Genomic DNA, 18,694 nt, shown 5'->3' with positions numbered 1-18,694 from the left:
CTTTTTAGTTTTCATTAAAGATAGAAGCTTTATTATCCGAAATTATTTTCTATGGTTTTTATTTGTGATATTAAGTTATTCTGGCTAGATTTGAACTGTCTGAAGGTTGTTTCACACGAGAAGGTCATTTTAGAGTATCAGTTTAGCTTCTTTGAGATAAGTATCTTGCTTAACTTTGTGTGGGCGAACTACCCCATAGGATTTGAGTCATTTGTGCTATTTGTGTCGTGTGAAAGTCATGTACACGAGGTGACGAGTACGTACTCAGGCTTATATGTGAAAAATTAACTGGCTTAGACTCTTAGGCTTCTTTCATGTAGTATTTGAAATTGTTAGCACATGTTATATCTTTTATTCGGCATGTCTACTATCACATGCTTTATTTGAAGTTGTCGTTACATGTCACATTCTTTACTTGTTGAGTTTGCTCTTATATGCTTTATTTGAAGTTGTTATCACTTTTATCATTATATGATTTCTTTGATTGTGGAGTTACTCTTAGTTGAAATTGTTGTTACATGATATCCTTTTGTTGTTGGGTTATTCTCATGCATTTAGACGTAGTGCTAGTTCATGCCATCTCTTTCATTGTTAGCGTATTCATACACTAGAATCCGAAGTTTGTCATTTCATAGAAATACTTTCACTATTGAGTTTATCCTTGAACAATTAATTGGGACTGAGGTTATCGAAAGTCATTAATCTATTTTAATTAAAGTTGTGTTTAAAGGGGGTGTTGTTCCTTGTTGAGTTACTTTCCCGTTCATTTTGTTGTTATTGAGATTCTATACACATTGTATTGAGCCGTGGGCTATTTATTGTGAAAATATTGATATTGTTGGATCTTTGGAAAGGTTGTGGCCTATGGGCACTTGTAATACAAGTTGATATGTCGTGTTACTGTGATGTTATCACATGTGAATTATTGTGTGGATTGTTGTTGTTATGCGGAGTATAAGGGTTGCATTTCACCGTTGTTTTTATGTAGGGCATAAGGGTGACACCTCACTGTTGTTGAATGTATGGAGTAATAGGGGTGGCTATTGTGTTATTGTCCGGACGGAGCGATAAGGGTGGCTATTATACAGAGTGATACGAGTGGCTATCGGAGTGATACGGGTAGCTAATGATATTATCGGGGCAGAGTGATATGGGTGGCTAATGATATTGTCAGGGCAGAGTGATACCGGTGGCTATCGGAGATATAAGGGTGGCAATGTCAGGGATGATGTGTGATGGCTTGGGGACATTGTGTTGGTGATTTTGGTGTGATGATGTGCTTTTCCTTGTGTATGTCATACACCGTACATGATTTGTTGTGTTGCTTCGATGAGCTACTCGATGTCTTTGATATTACTTGTTGACTTGGGCTACAGTAGTATACTCACACAAGCATACACCGTAGCATGCCACTTATACTAATTCAGGAGTATGAAACTTGACATTTATTAATTATGCCCATGTGTTCTTGTATTATCGGTTTTCATGTTGATATTGAGCATGTGACCACGTCGGGAGGATTGTAATTATGAGCATGTGACCATGCCAGGCGGATTATGATTGTGAGCTTGTGACTATGTCGGGTGGGTTGTGATTGTGAGCCTGTGACCACGTCGGACGGATTGTGAATGTGAGCCCGTGATCATGCTGGGCCGATTGAGATATTGGCACGTGAGTTGTCCGTGCGGTTGTGATTTGAAATGTGGGCACAAGGTGCCTTGACCATAGGATGGTGGGTTGAGACCCGTGACTTGTAATTATGAGATGAGGTATCACAGAGTGATTTCGTTGTGAAACTTATGTTAGAACGGCTTGATTAATTGGTTGTCCTTTGTGTTCCTTATTTGGTTTAATGATACTTCATATTGTTCTTATTGATTTAATGTTTATATCACTTGTTGATTCTTGTTTCCATTTACTGATTTATGCTTTCATTATTAGCTTTATACTTCTATATTGCACAGGTTATTTTGTCTAGTGAGTGTCTTGACTTGTACTTTGTCACTACTACACCAAGGTTAGTCTTGATACTTACTGGGTACCGACCGTGGTGTACTCATACTACATTTCTGCATATTTTTGTGTAGAGCCAGGTATTGGAGATATCGGACTCGGGCAGAGTTAGAATATTGGTCGCGAGGATTCAAGGTAGAGTTGCTTGGTCATCGCAGTCCCTTGGGGTTCTTTCCTTTCATTATACTGTCAGCTTTTTATTTGAATAGTATTGTATTTCGATCTTTGAGATCTTTCCATGTACTTAGCTAGAGTTCGTGACTCTATATTACCAAATCTTGGAAGGTTGTTATGATTATTGCCGCATAGGCTTATTACGCTTTTGTTTCGGTATTCATATTAGACTCTGTTTCAAATTATCATTGTAAAATATTTTTCTAATCGTTATTAGTAATTGGCTTACCTAGTCTTAGAGACTAGGTACCATCACGACGCCTACGGTGGATTTTTGGGTCGTGACGGTGGCATAACCATTAGATAACAAGTGTAGATTTTTAGGACAAAACTCCAACAAATGTGGAGTTTTAAAAAAAATTAAAAAAATAAAATAAAAATAAGGTAACAATTCAAATTGGACTCAATCGAGAAGGATAGAAGGAAGAGTTTTTTTTTTTCAATAGCTAGCCTTAATGATCATGACATGCATTTTGGACTCAACGGCCTGATCTATCAAACTGGTCTAATCTTTCCTTTTACCATTCCTATGACCTTTGAAGTCGGGCTTGTTCGTGCCAATTCTTTGCATCAGCTTCACAACCCACTTTCGACTAGTGGTGCCCCGAGGAGTTTTCACCAACAAGTCTCTCTCATTTATTTATCTCTACTTGTTGTCGCCTTACAGTGCCCATGGGAATTTTCACTGGTAAGACTCTCTCATTTTTCTTTTTTTCTTTTTCTTTCCCCTTTTTTTCTTTTGTGAGCAACTTGACAGTGTTCTATGTCATGTGACAACTGCTACTCATTGCATGCGTCTCTTGGCATTCTTGAAGGCATATCGGGAGGTCTTTATTTGGAAGATTTTTGGATAGGGTTGGAAAGAAAGGTCGGCATGAAGGCTAAAAATAGACTCAAAATGAGGAGTTGTAGACTTACAACTCTTGGAATCGACCCTTTCAAAAGTGAAATAAAATCTTTGCCCCAGTTTCAGATACTAGGATTTTTTTTCCTTTTTTATTTTTTATTTTTTTGAATTCTTATTTGGTTAGACCGAACCGTGTAAGGCTGCCTACGTATCCTTTTTTAAGGAATCAGGTCAAACGTAGTTCAAACATCTGACCTAACTATTTTTTTTTCGTCTTTCTCTCTTTTACATTGTCTTTTTATTTTCTTTTTTTTTCAAAACAAGTTGCCCGAGCTTATATTTTCTAGGGGCATGGACCTTTGACTATTCTTTTTTTTCTTTTTTTTTCACTTGAACTTTCTAAGAGTTGCCCCAGTTTGTACTCTTGGGGCATGGACTTTTCTATTCATTATTTTTGGACTTTTAACTCGAAACTTGATTCCAAAAGAGGATGGTCAAAGAAAATAACACAGGCTCAAAAGAGGTAGCAAAGGGTATAAAGTGTTTGGATAGCCGAAAAAAGGGCCTCACAGCCTCGAGAACGCCAAACATAGTATCCTTTCGTGATCACACCATTGATGAACATGTCTGTCTTCTTGGTGTGTCGTAGTCAAAAGACACTTTCCATCCATTAATGTCAAATTTTTCACCAAACTTCAATTAATTCTTCCTCAAACCCAATCTTCATAATGATTTGAAGGTAAAGATCATTAACCCCACGGGTATGACAATTCTAGTTCCACATGAATTTGAACCGAGCTTAATTCCAAAGTGTTTTGACTGTGTATTCATCCTCAAAAGTGTCTTGTTCTCAGTTAACCAGTTCAAGACTAAATCAGTTTTATAAGATCTGGCCAAAAATTCTGCACGCATGTCATGTCACTAGAACTAGCGGCGAAAGAACTAAGCATAGAATGACACAAAAGGACAAATTATATTTCATTGAATAACGGATGGAAGGATTTGACGATAAGACAAACAAACTTGAAATCTGGGTTACAACCCTGGATAACCCAGATAACATAAAAGACAACAAAATACGCTACCAAGTCTCCTCCCTGCTAAAGAGGAGTGACTTTCCAATTATCAAGCAACATCTTAGCCACAAATTTGCACATCAGCACTACCACAATATTCAATCCTTTTTATTGCTTTGGATTCAATACTCAATTTTTGACTTTTGATCAAACCGTTCCCCATATTGCCTGTCGGATTTCAGGATTGATAGCATGGGAATTTTCACATTAATTAATTTGCCAAATGACTTGGACGAATTCTCATATCTCCCTATCATCACAGATCATTCAAGCAGAGCATGTCCTATTGCTCCAAACTGGTAGAAGTCAGCCAACATTTGCCTCAATTTTATCACCAACTTGTCTACTTGCCTTTTTGTGACCTTAGTTGGATCAACAATAGTAGTTCTTGTTCCTTCGGTTGAGAAAGTGCTTTTATTTCTGAGGGATCCTGGATTGTTTTGTGACTCGCCATTGAAAACCAACAAACCGACCACCTTTAACTAGCTTTTATTTCAAAACAAGAAGCATGTTAGTATGAACACTCTCTTTTTTCCTTTTCTTTTTTTTCTTTTGTCACTCTTTTTTTTTCTTTCTTTTTTCAAAAGCATTCGATCGAACCTGATGTGGGTTGCCTATGTATCATGTGAGAACATGAATCTTGCGTAGTTCGGGAAGATCGGAAATGAACTAAATAAACTAAATCTTTTTTTTCACTTTTTCTAAAAATCGGACCATGAAAGCTTCTAAAAAAGAAAATATTTTGGATTTTGATTTTTTTTTGAAAATTTATGAAAAGAAAGACTTCTAAAGAAGAAAGAAAATATTTTTTTTCTGAATTTCGATTTTTTTATTTTGGAGAAAGACTTCTAAAGAAGAAAAAAAAAATATTTTTGGATTTTGATTTGATATTCTTTTTTGAATGAAAGACTTCTAAAAAGAAAGAAAATATTTTTGGTTTTAATTTTTTTTTTATTTGGAATTTTCTAAGGAAAGACTTCTAAAGAAGGAATTAAATGAAAATATTTTTGAATTTTTAAAAATTGGGGCCGGAACCGATGAGGTTTGCCTACATATCTCACATCCGGTGAGAATCAGACCCATGTAGTTCGGTCAGCTTTGACGCAACAGAAAAATGTGACTTATTTCGAAATGACTTTTTTTTCATTTTTTTTTCTTCAAAATTCGGCAGAGTTTCGGGATACTGGGATTTTCGAAACCTGGTGAATTTTCTCTCCTACTTCACTCTTGATTTTTTTTGATTTTCTTTCCCTATTCTAGAAGCCGGTCAACATGCAAGGCGAAATAAATAAATACACAAGTAGCACGTAAAATGAATCAGGATGGTCTTTTAAATTGGGTACACCTGTCCTAGACGGACCCAACCCCTATATTGAGTCCCCAAAGTCAAATGCACGTGATGCAAACAAACGTACCTACTAGGGATCCGGCATGAGGTTTTGTCATTCTAAGTTTAAATCCTGGGTGTATTGTTCTAGACCTGGCTTACCCGAGCGGATAACTCGAGCCGGGGGGGCCAACGTACCGATAACCAAAAGATCATCCGGCTTTGTAACTGATCTGATCCTCGTTCTAAATTAGGGTAAGACACTAACAGAAAAGAAGTCACGCCAGCGTGCACTTCCCAGAAGATTTAGACGACTCAGAGAGAAGAAGGGTTTCGTAATAGTTTTATATACAGTTCAAACAATATCAAAGCATTAAAAAGCAGCATTTAGCACATTAGGCCCAAACATGTAATATCAGACAATCACAAGAAAGCCAAGTATAACAGTTATTCTAATCTCGAATTCTGAACCTTGAACCAGAGATTCTGGGTTCGTTCCCCAGAAGAGTCGCCAGAGCTGTCACACCTCCTTTTTCCCGAGGGGATAGGGGATTGGGAGTTTTTTCAATTAAAGTGAAATTATTCAAAATAGGATTATTTATTTAATCAGAGTCACCACTTGGAATAATTTACGGTGTCTCAAGTTACCAGTTTATTTTAAAATCCCAAATCAAGGAAATTGACTCTATTTTTTTTTTGTCCGCGAACACAGAAGACCGGGTAAGGAATTCTATTAATCCGGGAGAAGGTGTGAGGCACTCCTGAGTTCCGTGGTTTTAGCACGGTCGCTTAACAATTAATACTTGGCCTAGCTATCTGATTTATTACATATTTAGAACTTATTATGCATTTATAACTTCTAACCGCTTTCAATTAATTTAATTGCCTTTTAGTGTTTATGGAATTTATTTAAACAAGTCGCGATATTGCGCACTCGTTGTTTTTGTACACATTGCAAATCGCATCACGTGAAATGCACCCGCGACTTACAACATGTTTATTATTATTATTATTTGAAGTTATGGTCGGGTCACATGAAATGCACACCCGAATTGGAATTTACGTATCGTGACCATGCCACGGGAACCGTACCCATAGTCACGATGATTTATTAATAATCGCGCCTAAAGCAAGCTACAATATTCATTAATGATTATTTCCTAAGGTTTGAGACTGTGCACGGGTTCAGTCCTAATTGTCATAAGAGGAAAGTCATCTGGGCCTTTATCCAGGCCCAAGCAGCATCCAAATGAGTTCTGTTAGGTTGTTTATTTAGACTGGCCCAAACGAATTGGCCTGGACAAGGATTTTCAACATTCCATTTGTAGTTTAAACTCAACATTCACACAATGATATTAAAAGTTAATCCAGTAGGAGCCATACGCAACTAATTTCAACTGTACACAAAATTTGTGTTAACCCTTCTTCAAAACACAACAAATATTCGCAGATACTATGTATATTGATTTAAATCTGCTTGGTTTACCAAATATACCACTGGTTTATTCTCAAACTCCAACGAGCAATTCCCGTAATGTCTTGCCATACTGCCCGTCTTTTATACTATTTAATTGTACATTGAACATATGTGAATAATAGCCTCAATTTCTCCTTTTATGATAGACAAACAGTCGGCTAATTTAGCATTCATAGATCTATCATTTATTACATCCGAACATGCTAACATATAGATTCACACAACAGGAATTTGAACCAAATTTCAGTTCATTCGCACAACTAAAACACAAAAGAAACTTGGGTGTATATGTGTACCTAGTTTAGAAGCCGGAACAAAACAAACTCTGATAGCAACCAAACAAAAGCGAGATCTACAAATTGGAGCTCAGCTTCAACCATATCGAGACAGAGATCAACAAATCAATCTCATAATCAAACAGCTCCAGCAGCTTGAAAGTTGTTCCAAATCCCAGAAGAAAAGTGAAGCTAACCGGTGAAAATAGAAGCAAAAACAAAATGACTCTGTCTCTTCTTCCTTTCCTTTTTTTTGTTTCTTTTCTATATTTTCTCCTAGAACTCCAGATTTTTCCCTTTATTTTTTGGATAAAATATGTCTCTCTTTCTGCCGAGTTAGTGTGGCCTTTCTCTGAGAGTGAGGTGAGAAGAATGAAGATCAGGTGTGGCGGCTTGGATTTTTACGTGTAAGGGGGGTCTAATTCTGTTCGTTCTCCTCTTTGAAAGAGAGGTGAAAAATTAGGGTCCCCCTTTAAGAAAGTGGGAGAGATGGGTATTTTAAGAGAAGAGTATGGGCCAGGCTATAGGGTGGATTGGGCTTCTAAAGGGATAGGATTGAAACAATTGAAAAATTAGTCACTTTGGACTCAAATTTTTATTAAATCAAATTTGTGTGGGTAACTATTATATATATTTTACTCACTAATTGACTAATGACCTAATTAATTAACTAACCTATGAATGCATTTTTTGGTTTTTTTAGATATTTATATAATGCATTTAACAATGTAATTAAATCCTAAAATGCAATTTAAAATCTAAAATGATATGAAATTAAGATTTGAACATTTTTATGCTTTTTATGATTTACGATATTTCTAACATGCATAAAAATGTGAATAAATGCAAAATAAATAAAGAAAAACTTCTAAAATTCATAAAAATAATTAAAATTATTTTTGGATTATTTTTAGGAGTAATTTCATATGTGGGATAAAAATTAGGTGCTCACAGCTGCCCCTCTTTGCTCGAAAACATGAAGAGTTTTCTGGAAAAGATAAAGTGAGCAATCATGAATAATATTTGCCCGTTTGATACTCCATGGGAAGCATTTTGAAAATCTTTGACCAAACCTTGCTTTAGAGGTTGCCTACATAACCTTTAGCTATAAAGAAATCAGGTCAATGTAGTTCTGAGAATTTTGGTAGCTGGGACTACCGAATAGCTGTGATTTCACTGTTGTTGCTATTGTTACTGCTTGCTGAGCTTCTTATTACACCAAAATCAAAATGAAAAAAAAAACTAAACAAGCCTACTAGCTACGAGTTACAAGATTCATATCTATAAGTCTTTTGAAGCTTTATCTTGAGCTTTAGTTGGTTCTTCATGCAAACTTTGATCCGAATCTTGATGTTTGCTAGCTGCAGGTGTTAGTTCATTCTTCTAAGGCTTCTTCTAATTAAAACGGAAAATGCAATGCTCGTGACTTATATCATGCTCGTGACTTATATCATGTCTTGGATTAACTTATTTTTCTTTTCTTTTATTCTATATTGAGATTTCTTCTTTTGGTCATCTCGAACCCTGTACCTCGAGGTAAAACCTGCTCAGACACCAAAACAAAACAAATAAATGAAATTTTTCTGTCCCAGTTTTCACTAGAAAAATTTCGTGAGTTATTGTAACAAAAATCTAAACTACTTCTTTATTGAAAGCAATAAAAAGGTCGGGAATGGTGTACCCTGAGAGAATTTGATGTTTTTTTTGGATGGTGTTCCCTTATTGTCAAAAATATATCTCAACTACGGATTAGTGTACCTTATGTTGGAAAAATGCGCTCAGGGAATGGTATACCCTATATTGGCAAAGATATCAGGGAGTGGTGTACCCTGCATTTAAGATCAAATCAACTAGGGAGTGGATACCCTATGTTAGAAAGGAGACTAGGGAGTGGAGATCCTATGTCTAAAACAAAATTAACTAGGGAGTGGAGACCCTATGTTGGAAAAGAAGACTAGGGAGTGGAGACCCTATATCTAAAAATAAAAATCAACTAGGGAGTGGAGACCCTATGTTAGAAAAGAGACTAGGGAGTGTAGACTCTATGTCTAAAATAAAGTCAACTAGGGAGTAAAGACCCTATGTTTGAAAAGAGACTAGGGAGTGGAAACCCTATGTCAAAAATGAACCAAGAAGGATTTTTTTTTTGGTTTTATTTCTTTTTTTTTTTGAGAAAAATCATTTTCATATTTATTTTTTTTGTTGAGAAAATCATTCTTTTAAACAAATTGCCCCGGCGCTTATTTTCTGAGGGTGTGAACAAACAATTTTTTTTTTCAAACCAGATTTCTTCTCTCTTTTTTTTTAATTATCCTAGCAGAAAATCCATCAGACTACGTTTCCTTATCTTAGGAGAAAGATTCATCAAACTAAGACGTTTATCCTAGGAGAAAGATTCATCAGACTAGGGCTTTTTTTTGTTATCTTAGAAGAAAGATTCATCAGACTAAGATTTATTTATCTTAGAAGAAAGATTCATCAGACTAAGACGTTTATCCTAGGAGAAAATTTATCAGACTAGGGCTTCTTATATTAGGAGAAAGATTCATCAGACTAAGATTTCTATCCTAAGAGAAAGATTCATCAGACTAGGTTTTCTTATCTTAGGGGAATGATTCATCAGACTAAGATTTCTAACCTAGGAGAAAGATTTATCAGACTAGGTTTTCTTATCTTAGGAAAAAGATTCATCAGACTAAGATTTCTATCCAAGGAGAAAGATTCATCAGACTAGGTTTTCTTATCATAGGAGAGATTCATCAGACTAAGACTTTGTATCCAAGGAGAAAAATTCATCAGACTAGGTTGTTTTATCTTAGGAGAACGATTTATTAAACTAAGATTTCTATCCTAGGAGAAAATTTATCAGACTAGGTTTTTTATATATTATTATCTTAGTAGAAAGATTCGTCAGACTAAGATTTCTATCCTAGGAGAAAATTCATAAGACTAGGTTTTTCTTATCTTAGGAGAAAAATTTATCAGACTAAGACTTCGATCCTAGGAGAAAGTTCATCAGACTAGGTCTTATTATTGTTATGTTATCTTAGGAGAAAGATTCATCAGACAGACATTTATCCTAGGAGAATGATTCATCAGACTAGGTTTTCTTTTTTAATATCTTAGGAAAAAGATTTATCAGACTAAGATTTTTATCCTAGGAGAAAATTCATCAGACTAGGTTTTCTTATCTTAGGAGAAAGATTCATCAGACTAAGACGATTATCCTAGGAGAAAGATTCATCAGACTAGTTTTTTTTTTCTTTTTTTTTGTTATCTTAGGAGAAAGATTCATCAGACTAAGACGTTTATCCTAGGAGAAAATTCATCTGACTAGGTCTTTTTATCTTAGGAGAAAAATCCATCAGACTAAGACTTTTAACATAGGAGAAAATTCATCAGACTAGATTTCCTTATCTTAGGAGAAATATTCATCAAACTAAGATTTTTATCCTAGGAGAAAATTCATCAGACTAGGTTTTCTATCTTAGGAGAAAGATTCATCAGACTAAGACGTTTATCCTAGGATAAAGATTCATCAGACTAGTTTTTCTTTTATTATCTTAGGAGAAAAATTCATCTGACTAAGACTTCAATCCTAGGAGAAAGTTTATCAGACTAGGTCTTATTATTGTTGTGTTATCTTAAGAGAAAGATTCATCAGACTAAGATGTTTATTCTAGGAGAATGATTCATCAGACTAGGTTTTTTTTGTTTTTAATATCTTAGAAGAAAGATTTATCAAACTAAGATTTCTATCCTAGGAGAAAATTCATCATACTAGGTTTTCTTATCTTAGGAGAAAGATTCAACAGACTAAGACGTTTATCCTAGGAGAAGGATTCATCAAACTAAGTTTTTTATTATTATTATCTTAGGAGAAAGATTTATCAGACTAAGATTTCAATCCTAGGAGAAAGTTCATCAGACTAGGTCTTTATTTTTGTTATCTTAGGAGAAAGATTCATCAGACTAAGATTTCTATCCTATGAGAAAATTCATCAGACTAGGTTTTTTTTTATTATCTTATGAGAAATATTCATCAGACTAAGACTTCGATCCTAGGAGAAAATTCATCAGACTAGGTCTTATTATTGTTATGTTATCTTAGGAGAAAGATTCATCAGACTAAGACGTTTATCCTAGGAGAATGATTCATTAGACTAGGTTTTTTTTCATATCTTAGGAGCAAGATTTATCAGACTAAGATTTCTATCCTAGGAGAAAATTCATCAGACTAGGTTTTCTTATCTTAGGAGAAAGATTCATCAGACTAAGACGTTTATCCTAGGAGAAAGATTCATCAGACTAGGTTTTTTTTTCTTTTTTTTTGTTATCTTAGGAGAAAGATTTATCACACTAAGACATTTATCCTAGGAGAAAATTCATCTGACTAGGGCTTTTTATCTTAGGAGAAAAATCCATCAGACTAAGACTTTTATCGTAGGAGAAAATTTATCAGACTAGGTTTTCTTATCTTAGGAGAAAGATTCATCAGACTAAGATTTTTATCCTAGGAGACAATTCATCAGACTAGGTTTTCTATCTTAGGAGAAAGATTCATCAGACTAAGACGTTTATCCTAGGATAAAGATTCATCAGACTAAGTTTTTTCTTTATTATCTTAGGAGAAATATTCATCTGACTAAGACTTTGATCCTAGGAGAAAGTTCATCAGACTAGGTCTTATTATTGTTATGTTATCTTAGAAGAAAGATTCATCAGACTAAGACGTTTATCCTAGGAGAATGATTCATCAGACTAGGTTTTTTTTTTAATATCTTAGGAGAACGATTTATCAGACTAAAATTTCTATCCTAGTAAAAAATTCATCAGATTAGGTTTTCTTATCTTAGGAGAAAGATTCATCAGACTAAGACGTTTATCCTAGAAGAAAGATTCATCAGACTAAGTTTTTTATTATTATTATCTTAGGAGAAAGATTCATCATATTAAGATTTCTATCCTAGGAGAAAGTTCATCAGACTAGGTCTTTATTTTTGTTATCTTAGGAGAGATTTATCAGACTAAGATTTCTATCCTAGGAGAAAATTCACCAGACTAGGTTTTTCTTATCTTACGAGAAAAATTCATCAGACTAAGACTTCGATCCTAGGAAAAAGTTCATCAGACTAGGTTTTATTATCTTAGGAGAAAGATTCATCAGACTAAGATTTTTATTGGGAGGAAAATCCATCACACTAGGATGTATTACCCTAGGAGGAAAATGCAAAGAGCAATGGCATGATTTCATGCATTCTAACAAGACAAATAAAGGCAAAGATTTGAGAAACTTCCCTTTGTCGGTTCTTTTTCTCTTCTTTTATTCATTTTTTTTCATTTTTCTCTTCTTCTTTTTTTGAAACACTTTCCTTGTACTGCTTTGGTTCTATTTCAAACAAAGAAAATTTATGAGTTTTAAAAGTGATGGTCAGTTTGTGGCCTTGAATCTTAGGCGACTTGGCTTTGTGATCATCCAACTATTGGAAGACCAACTACATTGGTAGTTGGCTGCATTGGAGACTGTTGTTGCTTTCAAGGGACTTTTACATTTTGTATCAACCCTGACTGTTTTGCTCCCAGTGTCATTTGTGTTTGTGGCTCAATCAGCCTTATCCCAACTGGAGATCTTTGCTTAGGTGACCTTTTCTAATATCTTGAATGGCTTCTTGCTTTTTGAGCAATTGGTTTGTCAGAGAGAATCGAGAGTCCCTGATTAACCTTGAGGTTATCTTTGCTTGCTTAGCCAAGTAGGCTAACAAGAGTCTTTTGGGGGAGCCTTTGCATGAATCCCCAAGGCATGTTGACTGTAACACCTGAGTGTGCTGGCCAAATTTACTTCGTGCAACTGAAAAGATGGTAGCAGATTTTGAAATTTTTTCTTGCTTATTTTGACACGTACTGACTCAGAGTGAAAGACACAATGATGCGAAGAAACAATATTAACAAGAAATGCCCCTGTCGAGAAGGACAGAAGGAAGAGTTTTTTTTTCAATAGCTAGCCTTAATGATCATGACATGCATTTTGGACTCAACGGCCTGATCTATCAAACTGGTCTAATCTTTCCTTTTACCATTCCTATGACCTTTGAAGTCGGGCTTGTTCGTGCCAATTCTTTGCATCAGCTTCACGACCCACTTTCGACTAGTGGTGCCCCGAGGGGTTTTCACCAACAAGTCTCTCTCATTTATTTATCTCTACTTATTGTCGCCTTACAGTGCCCATGGAAATTTTCACTGGTAAGACTCTCTCATTTTTCTTTTTTTCTTTTTCTTTCCCCTTTTTATTTTCTTTTGTGAACAACTTGACAGTGTTCTATGTCATGTGGCAACTGCTGCTCATTGCATGCATCTCTCGGCATTCTTGAAGGCATATCGGGAGATCTTTATTTGGAAGGTTTTTGGATAGGGTTGAAAAGAAAGGTCGGCATGAAGGCTAAAAATAGACTCAAAATGAGGGGTTGTAGACTTACAACTCTTGGAATCGACTCTTTCAAAAGTGAAATAAAATCTTTGCCCTAGTTTCAGATACTGGGATTTTTTTTCTTTTTTTTTAATTTTTTATTTTTTTGAATTCTTATTTGGTTAGACCGAACCGTGTAAGGCTGCCTACGTATCCTTTTTTAAGAAATCAGGTCAAACGTAGTTCAAACATCTGACCTAACTATTTTTTTTCGTCTTTCTCTCTTTTTCATTGTCTTTTTATTTTCTTTTTTCTTTAAAAACAAGTTGCCCGAGCTTATATTTTCTAGGGGCATGGACCTTTGACTATTCATTTTTTCCTTTTTTTTCACATGAACTTTCTAAGAGTTGCCCCAGTTTGTACTCTTGGGGCATGGACTTTTCTATTCATTATTTTTGGATTATTAACTCGAAACTTAATTCCAAAAGAGGGTGGTCAAAGAAAATAACACAGGCTCAAAAGGGGTAGCGAAGGGTATAAAGTATTTGGATAGCCGAAAAAAGGGCCTCCCAGCCTCGAGAACGCCAAACATATATCCTTTCGTGATCACAGCATTGATGAACATGTCTGTCTTCTTGGTGTGTCGTGGTCAAAAGACACTTTTCATCCATTAATGTCAAATTTTTCACCAAACTTCAATTAATTCTTCCTCAAACCCAACCTTCATAATGATTTGAAGGTAAAGATCATTAACCCCACGGGTATGACAATTCTAGTTCCACATGAATTTGAACCGAGCTTAATTCCAAAGTGTTTTGACTGTGTATTCATCCTCAAAAGTGTCTTGTTCTCAGTTAACCAGTTCAAGACTAAATCAGTTTTATAAGATCTGGCCAAAAATTCTGCACACATGTCATGTCACTAGAACTAGCGGCAAAAGAATTAAACATAGAATGACTCAAAAGGACAAATTATATTTTATTGAAAAACGGATGGAAGGATTTGACGACAAGACAAACAAACTTGAAATCTGGGTTACAACCCTGGATAACCCAGATAACATAAAAGACGACAAAATAAGTTACCAAGTCTCCTCCCTGCTAAAGAGGAGTGACTTTCCAATTATCAAGCGACATCTTAGCCACAAATTTGCACATCAGCACTACCACAACATTCAATCCTTTTTATTGCTTTGGATTCAATACTCAAATTTTGACTTTTGATCAAACCGTTCCCCATATTGCCTGTCGGATTTCAGGATTGACAGCATGGGAATTTTCACATTAATTAATTTGCCAAACGACTTGGACGAATTCTCATATCTCCCTATCATCACTGATCATCCAAGCAGAGCATGTCCTATTGCTCCAAACTGGTAGAAGTCAGCCAACATTTGCCTCAATTTTATCACCAACTTGTCTACTTGTCTTTTCGTGACCTTAGTTGGATCAACAATAGTGGTTCTTGTTCCTTCGGTTGAGAAAGTGCTTTTATTTCTGAGGGATCCTGGATTATTTTTGTGACTCGCCATTGAAAACCAACAAACCTACCACCTTTAACTAGCTTTTATTTCAAAACAAGAATCATGTTAGTATGAACACTCTCTTTTTTCCTTTTCTTTTTTTTTCTTTTGTCACTCTTTTTTTTCTTTTTTTTTTTCAAAAGCATTCGATCGAACCTGATGTGGGTTGCCTACGTATCATATGAGAACATGAATCTTGCGTAGTTCGGGAAGATCAGAAATGAACTAAATAAACGAAATCTTTTTTTTCACTTTTTCTAAAAATCGGACCATGAAAGCTTCTAAAAAGAAAATATTTTGGATTTTTTTTTTTTTTTTTTTTGAAAATTTATGAAAAGAAAGACTTCTAAAGAAGAAAGAAAATATTTTTTTCTGAATTTCGATTTTTATTTTAGAGAAAGACTTCTAAAGAAGGAAAAAAAATTTGAATTTTGATTTGATTTTCTTTTTTGAATGAAAGACTTCTAAAAAGAAAGAAAATATTTTTGGTTTTAATTTTTTTTTTATTTAGAATTTTCTAAGGAATGACTTCTAAAGAAGAAACTAAATAAAAATATTTTTGGATTTTTAAAAATTGAGGCCGGAACCGATGAGGTTTGCCTACATATCTCACATCCGGTGAGAATCAGACCCACGTAGTTCGGCCAGCTTTGACGCAACAGAAAAATGTGACTTATTTCGAAATGACTTTTTCTTTCATTTTTTTTTTCTTCAAAATTCGGCAGAGTTTCGGGATACTGGGATTTTCGAAACCGGGTGAATTTTCTCTCCTACCTCACTCTTGATTTTTTTTAATTTTCTTTCCCTATTCTAGAAGCCGGTCAACATGCAAGGCGAAATAAATAAATACACAAGTAGCACGTAAAATGCATCACGATGGTCTTTTTAATTGGGTACACCTGTCCTAGACGGACCCAACCCCTATGTTGAGTCCCCAAAGTCAAATGCACGTGATGCAAACAAACGTACCTACTAGGGATCAGGCATGAGGTTATGTCATTCTAAATTTAAATCCTGGGTGTATTGTTCTAGACCTGGCTTACCCGAGCGGACAACTCGAGCCATGAGGGGGCAACGTACCGGTAACCAAAAGATCATCCGGCTTTGTAACTGATCTGATCCTCGTTCTAAATTAGGGTATGACACTAACAGAAAAGAAGTCACGCCAGCGTGCACTTCCTAGAAGATTTAGATGACTCAGAGAGAAGAAGGGTTTCGTAACAGTTTTATATACAGTTCAAACAATATCAAAGCGGTAAAAACCAGTATTTAGCACATTAGGCCCAAACATGTAATATCAGACAATTACAAGAAAGCCAAGTATAACAGTTATTCTAAGCTCGAATTCTGAACCCTGAACTAGAGATTCTGGGTTCGTTCCCCAGAAGAGTCGCTAGAGCTGTCACACCTCCTTTTTCCCGAGGGGATAGGGGATTGGGAGTTTTTCCAATTAAAGTGATATTATTCAAAATAAAATTATTTATTTAATCAGAGTCACCACTTGGAATAATTTACGGTGTCTCAAGTCACCAGTTTATTTTAAAATCCCAAATCGAGGAAACTAACTCTATTCTTTTTGGTCCGCAAACACAGAAGACCAGGTAAGGAATTCTATTAACTTGGAAGAAGGTATGAGGCACTCTCGAGTTTCGTAATTTTAGCACGGTCGCTTAACAATTAATACTTGGCCTAATTATCTGATTTATTACATATTTAGGACTTATTGTGCATTTTTAACTTCTAACCGCTTTCAATTAATTTAATTGCCTTTTAGTATTTATGTAATTTATTTGAACAAGTCGCGATATTGTGCACTCGTTGTTTTTGTAAACATTGCAAATCGCGTCACGTGAAACGCACCCGCGACTTACAACATGTTTATTATTATTATTATTATTTGAAGTTATGGTCGGGTCACATGAAATGCACGCCCGAATTGGAATTTACGTATCGTGACCATGCCACGGGAACCGTACCCATAGTCACGATGATTTATTAATAATCACGCCTAAAGCAAGCCACAATATTCATTAATGATTATTTCCTAAGGTTTGAGACTGTGCACGGGTTCAGTCCTAATTGTCATAAGAGGAAAGACATCTGGGCCTTTATCCAGGCCTAAGCAGCATCCAAATGAGTTCTGTTAGGTTGTTTATTTAGACTGGCCCAAACGAATTGGCCTGGCCAAGGATTTTCAACATTCCATTTTAGTTTAAACTTAACATTCATACAATGATTTTAAAAGTTAATCCAGTAGGATCCATACACAACTAAATTCAACTGTACACAAAATTTGTGTTAACCTTTCTTCAAAACACAATAAATATTCGCAGATACTATGTATATTAATTTAAATCTGCTTGGTTTACCAAATATACCACTGGTTTATTCTCAAACTCCAACAAGCAATTCGTGTAATGTCTTGCCATACTGCCCGTCTTTTATACTATTTAATTGTACGTTGAACACATGTGAACAATAGCCTCAATTTCTCCTTTTATGATAGACGAACAGTCGGCTAATTTAGCATTCATAGATCTATCATTTATTACATCCGAACATGCTAACATATAGATTCACACAACAGGAATTTTAACCAAATTTCATTTCATTCTCACAACTAAAACACAAAAGAAACTCGGGTGTATATGTGTACCTAGTTTAGAAGCCGGAACAAAATAAACTCTGACAGCAACCAAACAAAAGCGAGATCTACAAATTGGAGTTCATCTTCAACCGTATCGAGACAGTGATCAGAAAATCAAGCTCATAATCAAACAGATCCAGCATCTTGAAAGTTGTTCCAAATCCCAGAAGAAAAGTGAAGCTAACCGGTGAAAATAGAAGCAAAAAAAACGACTCTGTCTCTTCTTCCTTTTATTTTTTTTTCGTTTCTTTTCTATATTTTCTCCTAGAACTCCAGATTTTTCCCTTTATTTTTTTGATAAAAGATGTCTCTCTTTCTGCCGAGTCAGTGTGGCCTTTCTCTGAGACTGAGGTGAGAAGAATGAAGAACAGGGGTGGCGGCTCGGATTTTTACGTGTAAGGGGGGTCTGATTCTGTTCGTTCTCCTCTTTGAAAGAGGTAAACAATTAGGGTCCCCTTTAAGAGAGTGGGGAAAATGGGTGTTTTAAGAGAAGAGTATGGGTCAGGCTATGGGGTGGATTGGGCTTCTAAAGGAATAGGCTTGAAATAATTGCAAAATTAGTCACTTTGGATTCAAATTTCAATTAAATCCAATTTGTGTGGGTAAACTATTATATATATTTTATTCACTAATTAACTAATGACCAAATTAATTAATTAACCTAAGAATGCATTTTTGGGTTTTTTTTTTAGGTATTTATATAATGCATTTAAGAATATAATTAAATCCTAAAATACAATTTAAAATCTAAACTGCTATGAAATTAAGATTTGAACATTTTTATGATTTACGATATTCCTAACATGCATAAACAATGCGAATAAATGCAAAATAAATAAAGAAAAACTTCTAAAATTCATAAAAACTATTAAAATTATTTTTGGATTATTTTTAGAAGTAATTTTCTATGTGGGGCAAAAACTAGATGCTCAC

General features: G+C 35.1%; 2 long non-coding RNA genes across 9 annotated transcripts in view; one reads left to right on the top strand and one right to left on the bottom strand.

Moving 5' to 3' along the window:
• The window catches only part of LOC117278479 (uncharacterized), a 35,008-nt gene extending 16,721 nt beyond the window's left edge, over window positions 1-18,287 (bottom strand). For 6 of the 8 annotated variants that reach the window (XR_011408600.1, XR_011408597.1, XR_011408599.1 and 3 more), the window contains exons 1-2: window positions 17,771-18,235; window positions 7,211-8,732 (exon numbers count right to left, since the gene is read on the bottom strand). This is a non-coding gene — a long non-coding RNA (uncharacterized lncRNA). Of the gene's footprint in view, window positions 1-3,471; window positions 4,597-7,022; window positions 8,733-17,770 lie in introns of those variants that run through there. The other 2 variants (XR_011408595.1, XR_004508850.2) reach the window with 2 other exon arrangements.
• Window positions 2,941-13,699, top strand: LOC138893325 (uncharacterized). Its single transcript, XR_011408601.1, has 2 exons — window positions 2,941-3,092; window positions 13,648-13,699. It is a non-coding gene; the product is annotated as an uncharacterized lncRNA (long non-coding RNA).
• Window positions 18,288-18,694: the final 407 nt, after the last annotated feature.

This window comes from Nicotiana tomentosiformis, chromosome 6, assembly GCF_000390325.3.
Source record: "Nicotiana tomentosiformis chromosome 6, ASM39032v3, whole genome shotgun sequence".
Lineage (NCBI taxonomy): Eukaryota > Viridiplantae > Streptophyta > Magnoliopsida > Solanales > Solanaceae > Nicotiana > Nicotiana tomentosiformis.
This window is presented reverse-complemented; position numbering and strand designations above follow the sequence as displayed.